Below are 8,948 nucleotides of genomic sequence, written 5' to 3'. Positions count from 1 at the left end.
TAATAGTCTACTAGCACCGTATCTGCAAATACCTGTCCGATTATTTCGCCGGCTTTAAGTAGAATTGGGGTTTATGCATACATAATTTGATTATTCAGAAATGAGTTATATATAATAATAAAAATAAATCTTCTGAAGTAAAATAGGGCATAACTCTCCAGATAATGCTATCAAAATATATTAAAAAAAATCAAACGCCACTACACTATAACGCCAAAATCTACCGCATTAGAGGTGATTTTCGATGAAATCTGACAAAATTCAGAGTGCAAACTTTTTAAATATTAATAGCATTTACTTAATTGACTTAAACAGAATTAGTCTACACTTCATTTAATGATTTCATTTTATACTGCTAATACTTTAAGGTGTCCTATGAGACCGTTGGGTTTATAGCTGTCTCTTATACACATCTAGATGTGTATAAGAGACAGACTATACTGTTGCCGATTAACATTAGCATGTCATGTTTGTGTTATGCCTGCTGTTAGTTGCAATGTTCTGTATCTGTAGATCTTTGCCAATTAGTGTTCTTTCTTTAAATTTACAAAAATAATATTTTGTATATGATCTTTATATACAGTATAATATTCATTTATACAGGACTGTTGAAGCATCATAATATTAGGTGGTATGGCTAAATTATTATATATAATAACAAAGTACATATCATATAATTATTTATTATGTATCATATTTTCCTTGTTTTCATTTGCTTTGTAATTGAAAGTAACTTACATTTCAATAACAATTATATATTTACTATTTAAACATTATTTAGAAATTAAAAAGTTCTAAAAATGTATTTGAAACACTGTTGAATTTATATAAAATACCATTATTTAAAAACATTATTGTTATGAAATTTATTATTCCTATTATTTTGACAAAATACAATTATTGATAGCTTAACTTCTTTAATAAAATTGTTGAATGGTTTTTATTAATCTATCAAATGCTCAGAAAAATTGTACATTACAAGTTCACTGTGTATATCTACTTCATTTATTCAATTGTAATGTTATACTATAAGTATAAATGCTGTGTGACTCAATTTTAAAAGTTATACAGAAAATACCTTAAATATTATATTAAATTAAAACCAAAAATTTACATCATAAAGAGTAATGTAGTCACATGGTCAGTGTTGAATATTTTTCATCCATACTTTGTTTGTTTTTTTAAATACTGATATTTCAAAATGCATTATGGCCATTTTTTAAAAATATTATTAAACATTTCCTGTCACATTCATTATTCTGATGGCATAAACTCTACATCGCAGGTTATATTAACTATTAAATTAACAAAAATATTAAAATTTAATCACCATAAGTAACGCAAAATTACAATATTTCAGAAGAGATTTCTTCAAGTTTCAGATACTTAATGGTGTTACTGTAATTACTCTGGGGAGATTCAAATGTCGAAGTATTTTCATTCTTATTTTTAGAAGTTTAAAAAAAAAATTAAAAGCACTAAATTTTTTAAACACTTAAATTTCAAACTGTAAATATTTAAAAACAGTTAATTTTATAGATTGTATGATCCACCTTGAAAATAATGAAGTAATGAATAGCAATATGATGTAAATCTAGACTCAAATTATAATTTTTCAACACATGTTAGAATGAAATCAGCTTCTTAGTTAGCCATATATTTACAAAATGTGTTATTTATTTCTGATGTATGTATAAAAGCTAATATCGCACATCAATCTTCATATACTGCAAAGTTAGTATTACATTCTAATTAAATGTTAGAAGCGAAAATATAAGGAACGAATTAAAAATATCTGCCACCCCAGTTAACAATAATTGTGTCTAGTTTTTAAGCAAATGTGGCAGAATAATCCATAACCCGCAGCGTCAACGTGCTAAATTACTATTGATGATCCTCATTTTTCTTTCAGACAAATTTTCCTCATCAACCAGTTAAACTTATTCAACCTTTAAGGAAATATTTACAAATTTTCAAAAAACGTAAGGAAAAAATAATTGTTTTCTCATCTCAGCTGACATTCTTCCTAATATTATTTTATGTTTTCATTTTGTCATTCATTATTTTGTCTTTCTTTTTGTAATCATGTGAACTATTGTACATATAATATAATAGTTATTAAGAATGTAAATTGCATTAAATTTAAAGAAAAAAATCTAAACGCTTGATATATTAATTCCGTTGTTCCATATATTCAGTTTATTAACACTTAAAATATTCGTAGCTTATTAAATTTTTACAAAAATAATTTTTAAAAGATTAATTCATAGAAATGTTTTGAAAAAAACTGTGATATATGCTTACCTGAAGGAATAGCAACACTGTTATTATTATTGATAATAATAATAATAATTATTATTATTAATATTATTATTATTATTATTATTATTATTATTTGTTAACATAATTTAATAATAACTACAATTAACTATACTGTAAAACAACAGTCCTAAAACTTTTTGGGAAGTCTCTGAGAGGCTTATTTGTCGTAGATCATTCTCAGACTTCCAGCTACATCTCTAACTGCAACGTGTGAAAACCTCTCTCGTATTGTTTTTGTCGGATGCTGTTTTTTTAGGTTCGCATTCTCGCCTGTGTTTCTTTGCCCTCCAGTGGAGTGGAGTTGAATAGCTTGGTGGTTAAGATGCTTGCCTTCCAATCCCAGGGTCCTGGGTTCAATTCCTGCCAGTTGCAGGATTTTTTCACACGACATAAACAACTCCACTCCCTAAATCTCATATTGAGATTTAGTTTGTGTAAAGCATCGTGTGTGTATGTTTGTCTTGTGTAAGGGACAGTGATATATATTCGTTATTGGCAATCCTTGGCACATGTGTTGAGTGCCTAAAGAAAGAATAATAATAATAATAATAACAACTTTATACGCTTACAGATACAAATTGTAACAATTTTGTCTCCACTTCTAATCAATTTGCATGAAATATTGTAGTGCATTTTGCGTACATTTGTATAACCAGACATTATTCGCTATATAAGCATAGATTTATTATTTATTGGTAATAGTCTACTAGCACCGTATCTGCAAATACCTGTCCGATTATTAAGTAGAATTGGGGTTTATGCATACATAACTTGATTATTCAGAAATGAGTTATATATAATAATAAAAATAAATCTTCTAAAGTAAAAAAGGGCATAACTCTCCAGATAATGCTATCAAAAAAAAATAAAAAATCAAACGCCACTACACTATAACGCCAAAATCTACCGCATTAGAGGTGATTTTCGATGAAATCTGACAAATTCAGAGTGCAAACTTTTTAAATATTAATAGCATTTACTTAATTGACTTAAACAGAATTGGTCCACACTTCATTTAATGATTTCATTTTATACTGCTAATACTTTAAGGTGTCCTATGAGACCGTTGAGTTTATAGAGGATCATAGAAGACATATAAGATGAAATGGAGAAGTCATTTCTACCATGGGTATAGCTGTAAAACAGCTAATATAAGTATTTATAAGTATTTATACATATATATACATATATATATATATATATATATATTTATATATATATATTTACATAAAGTATTTACTGTATTTCACACGTAGCCCGACGTTGTCTAATCCAATCGTTTCGTAGCTCCGTTTCTGTTGTAATTTCTCATTCTGGCCTGTGTTTCCGTTTTCACTTATACTTCTGCATTTTTTTTTTTTTTTTTTTTTTTTTGGAACCAGCTAATAACTTCTTCCAACTCAATTTCTCTATTTATTTTTTTATTTTTTTTGGTACCAGAAAATAACTTCTTCCAGCTCAATTTGCAACTTTAATTCACAGCTTAGTATCACACAGTAACTTTGGTTTATTCTATATATTTACTATAAATAATATTGATTCCATATACAGCATACACACTGTACATTAAATACATAATAGAGGGTCGCATGCATTTTTAAAGTTTAGAGAGTACAATCAATTTACGTTCAATTCAACATTATGATATAATATATGAGCCATCGGGAGTTATTATACACTAGAATAGCAGACTCTACTTGCTTAAATGCGAGGTAGACTTTGATGAAATATCACAGTATAGTTCTTGGTAATTATTAAGTTAAATTATTTAACATAGTTTTACTTTATAAATATGTATGCCCCACATACCTGAAGTATTCGTTGATGTGTTTGGTCCGCGACCTAAGTGAAATCGACCTATTTGCAGTTGAAATCGCCGTAGAACAGAGCACAACACATTTCTTGGTATGTTTACTATTCTTATAAACGCGTTACCCATTTTCCTTTTTAAGTTGTTCAGGGTGTTCTAACAAAATTGACTCAAATCAATATTATTACTTGTATTTATAACTGAATTTGTGAATAGTTTTATCCAATATATGTTTATAATTTGGAAATTCCTTGTTAATGAATTTATAATTCGATTAATAGATATGTAAAATTGTCTGTGAACATTACTGCTGAAACTTATGTTTCTTTCTGTGTTAACGAATTTTGTTTAATTAGCTAAATAATACATTATAAATGAACCGTATACATATTTATTGTGAGTTTGTAGACTTAAATTTATTGAAAAACTTTATCAATAATGTGGGGTGGTGTTTACAACAAGTCTGTTGATAGAGCATTGTACCAATGGAATATTCGATCCACGAATAAAGGAGAAAGCTGTTGCGAATTTCATATTTCTAAAAACAGATAACATTTTAAGATTTTTTTTAAAGGAGTTTGTCCAATATCAGAATAGTGTCTTGGTAACGAATTTACACCTATACGATAATCTAGATAGAAATCTAATAGAATCTAATCTAATAGAAATAACGATTTTGTTCAATAGGGATATTACCATTATTTTGAAATTTTTGAATTTTTTTAATTATGAATAATATTTTTAAATTTAAGGCACTTTACTAACAAGTATCATATTTTAAATCAGAAATATTATTTGATTACAAACCTTAGAATGTTACATCATGTTAGTCACTTCATAGATTACTTTGCTAATAAATTCCATTATAATTTATTGATGGTTAATACAAACATTATTTAAAAAGGGGATGTTTCGGGTCCATCATGGAAGCATCCTTTTGATCAAGTAAAGAAATATAAAACATTAAGTAGAAAAAACAGCGTTATGTTTTATTTGTCTATGTGTTTACTTAACCTTAAGATGTCCATGATAGAGCTGAAACCTTGATCCATTTTGTCAATAAATTTCCATTGAATTGGTATAGGCATAATTGATTTCTGCATTAACGAATTTTTAAAATTAGTTGAACATTATTATATCCAAATCATAGGAAAGATTATTCCAAGTTTATTGACTTAAATTTATTTTTAAAAAACCATAAAAAATATTCTATTAAATACTCCTAACTTTGAATTATTTGTAAATACTTTACTGTTTAATCGCAATAAAATGTCTTTTTCTTGCCATTCTATGTGGTAACGGTGACGTGGTACGCCTTTCGAGACCAGGTGATACCATTGTTTCGAAAGAATAATTGTTTCCACCAAAGTGGATTTTCAATACATTAGTGAAAAGAAAGGTTCCATGTAATTCAAAATATGCAAAACAACTTTCTGGGAAAATCCAGTCCTGGCAACGTCTTTGTGAAATTTCTAGAATAGAAAGGCATTAAACTTGATGCACACTAGAGTAAATTATATGCGTTGAGGCTAGCGCAGCCAATGTTACTCGTCCAATAAGGATAATAAAACTTAGTAGCCTTACCTGCGTTTGCGCCAATAGTATAATTACCCAAGTCAAATAACGACTTTGGATCGGTAACTCATGAGATTGTTTATGTTTTTTTAAATTTAAATTTAGTTTAATTTCTAATAAGTCTCACTTTCTGTAAGTCTCACCAATAACTGATTCTAGATTTAAGTCGAAAATTGTTGTCAATATTAACTTGCGTTAATTGTGTTAACGCTTTCTAATTTTTAGATGTCCTGTATTTGTAGCTCGGTGCCAATAGTATTTCCTTGCTGTGTTCTTCATGTGTGCTTTGAAAAATATTGAAAAAAGTAATCCAAAAATCAATCAAATTAAATTTATTTGAGTATTGGAAAAAAAAGTAATATAAAAATAATTTGTAAACGCTTTAAGATATGCTTATTATCATATAGGACCTATTATTAATATTATTGAAATTAATTATCATCATAGACAATGCTTATCATTATCATCATATTGCTATTATCATTAACATTAACATCTTCATTATCGTCATCTTTATCATTGTTATTTTGTATTATTATGATTATTATTGTAATCATTATTATCATTATCATCATTATTATCTGTTAATTATTACATAACAAAGTCGACTACAAACTCACCAGATAATTATTTTGATCGTTTATTTTTATCAGTATTTAACCCTCAGTCTCTACTCGGTTTTGTCGTAGTATCTTCCCTTTGGCTCCACCAACACGTACGCACCGGAAATTTATTATAGTGTATTACACTTATCCATGCGACTATCTATCGGTTCGCAATTTTCAAAATGATGTATTTGCTGGCCGTTTAATCCACGACCACATTTACAAGATATTTTAATAGATGTGTTTTCTTTTATGAACTTTCATTGCTTAGAATTTTCAAAACATTTAATTATTTGGTAACATGTTTTAATCATTGTCTGCGAAATGCTTATATCTGTACCAGATTTACAAAATTAAGTATTACTGTGGTGGGCCCTTCAAGGTCATTTTAATATGTTGATGTGTCAAAGGGTTTATTTTTGCAATTGAAGTAGAAATTTAATACAATAAAAAATATATAATTAATAAAAATAGCCTCTCTCTTGAAGAAGGCTTTGATAAATTTCAGAATAGTAATTTAAAATTTAGTTAGTTTTTTTTTGTGTGTGTGGGTAGCGTCAAAGCCTATATTTATACGCATAACCTAGAAAATGACGAATTTGTTTAACTTGGATATTGTTGCTTTTCACTTCAGAAATTATAATGGTGAGTTTTTTTTTTTATTTCCAAAATTATAATAATAAATAAAGTTGTTGAAATTAAAACATTTTAGATACAAAAAAATGTTTTATTGCAAATCTTCGAAATGTCATATTGTATTTGCGACTTAATACCTTGCTTTACGCATAATAATAATAATAATAATAATTATTATTATTATTATTATTATTATTATTATTATTATTATTATTATTATTATTATTATACTAATAATACAAGTTCAATCTTGACCTACAATATTTTTGTTAAATTATTTTATAGTGGAAATTATTTATTCTTTTGTTTAAACGTTTGCAAATATATTTGTTTAATAACCATGTTAATGTATTTTAGGATTTATTTTTCTATTGAAACTGTTGTGAATATACTTGTTAAATGTACATATTGGTACATTTTATAGCTTAAATATTCAAAATTTGTCAAGATCATTGTCGAAATATTATCTATACTACATGTTATTCTTATAGGTCTAATTAATGTATTACGGCGTCAACGAATTGTTAAAATTAGCTGAAAAGACATGTACAAATTATCACTATTATATTCACCTTCTTTTATTCAAACAATCTTAATTATAACATATAAATTCTGCACTCTATAAGTTAGCTAATTGTATTACATCAACACACATTGACACATATTCCTTTAATGTCACTGAAGAAATTCATCAGGATTAATTAAAAAATTTTCAACATATATTATAATAATGAAATAAAACCAGAAATATACTAACTTTCACTATGATCAAGTCAATTCAACAGAAGGACGCACATCTCGGGACATCAAAGGTTATAACTGTGGCATCGACATTCTAGGCGCACGTGCGTCCCTACACGCTGAACGTCACAAAACCATAGTAACCAGACCATAAACCATCAGCGTACTTGACGAATTACTCGCGCGCGTGTTAGTTTCCATGATAATCGCGCGTCGTGCGGGGATTACAAAGGCCTAATGATATTTTGCACTAACATTAGACTGAAATTATATTCTTCATTTCAACATTAATTTTACCAAAATTGTGGAGAATTATCGTTCATGAGACTCACTTCGCAGAAAAAATTAATAAATGTTCTGTATATACTCAAATGTTTGTTTTCAGCACCTTATGCCAACATTGTCAAAATAAAAGATTAATGTTAAATAACAACATGAAATTTTATAAAATTCGTAAATTTTAAATTGCTATTACTTTTCATTTTCTTGGTTAATTTTCACAAATCAAATTGCAGTTTATAGAAGCATTTAACAAGCTCGCGGTAAAAAAAAATCAGATGTAACAGACATTGCGAAGTACCCAAAATTAATAAAATAAAAACTAACACCATAAAACGAATGACACGCATAGACTAATAATTGACGGCTGTACTCGTAACTAGTATCGGATTGTCGATGCCACAGTAAAGATCAAAGGACTGTACGCACGCTATGTTCGAGAGCGGAGATGTGCGTCCTTCTGTTGAATTACCTTGCTATGATCAGTGTAGCATTTATTTAACTAGAAGACACAATATCAGATTAAGAAATGCAGAAATACAATCTAGTTGTCATTGTACACATTTCCATTGTATTCGTCAGTTGTTTTCAACGGTATCTGCACTCAAAACAAAGCATGTTAAATCGTTTATTCGAGCATTTTACGGTACTGTACTATATCATTATCAATGCAATAACAGAAAACGAAATATTTTTATTGTATGCTTTTTGTATCCTTTTAGCTCTTTTTTAAAATATTTTTTTAATTATATTTAATAGACTAGTACTAAATCTCAGTATTCGTTCGATCAAAACACATAGATGAATACCTGAGAGTACATTTGCCTGAATTAACAAATCAACGAATTTCTTTTTTGAAATCACATTTATTTGTTTCTCGCATGTGTGAGTGTGTGTGTATTTAGTACCCTCATGTAGAATGTAAAATCAATCGGATTAGAAAATTTAACGAAAGTTCCAGTGGTAGCTCTTAGAAAAAT

This window comes from Anneissia japonica, unplaced genomic scaffold, assembly GCF_011630105.1.
Source record: "Anneissia japonica isolate Jap-2015-1 unplaced genomic scaffold, ASM1163010v1 scaffold287761_len698747_cov189, whole genome shotgun sequence".
Taxonomy (NCBI): Eukaryota; Metazoa; Echinodermata; class Crinoidea; order Comatulida; family Comatulidae; genus Anneissia; species Anneissia japonica.
This window is presented reverse-complemented; position numbering follows the sequence as displayed.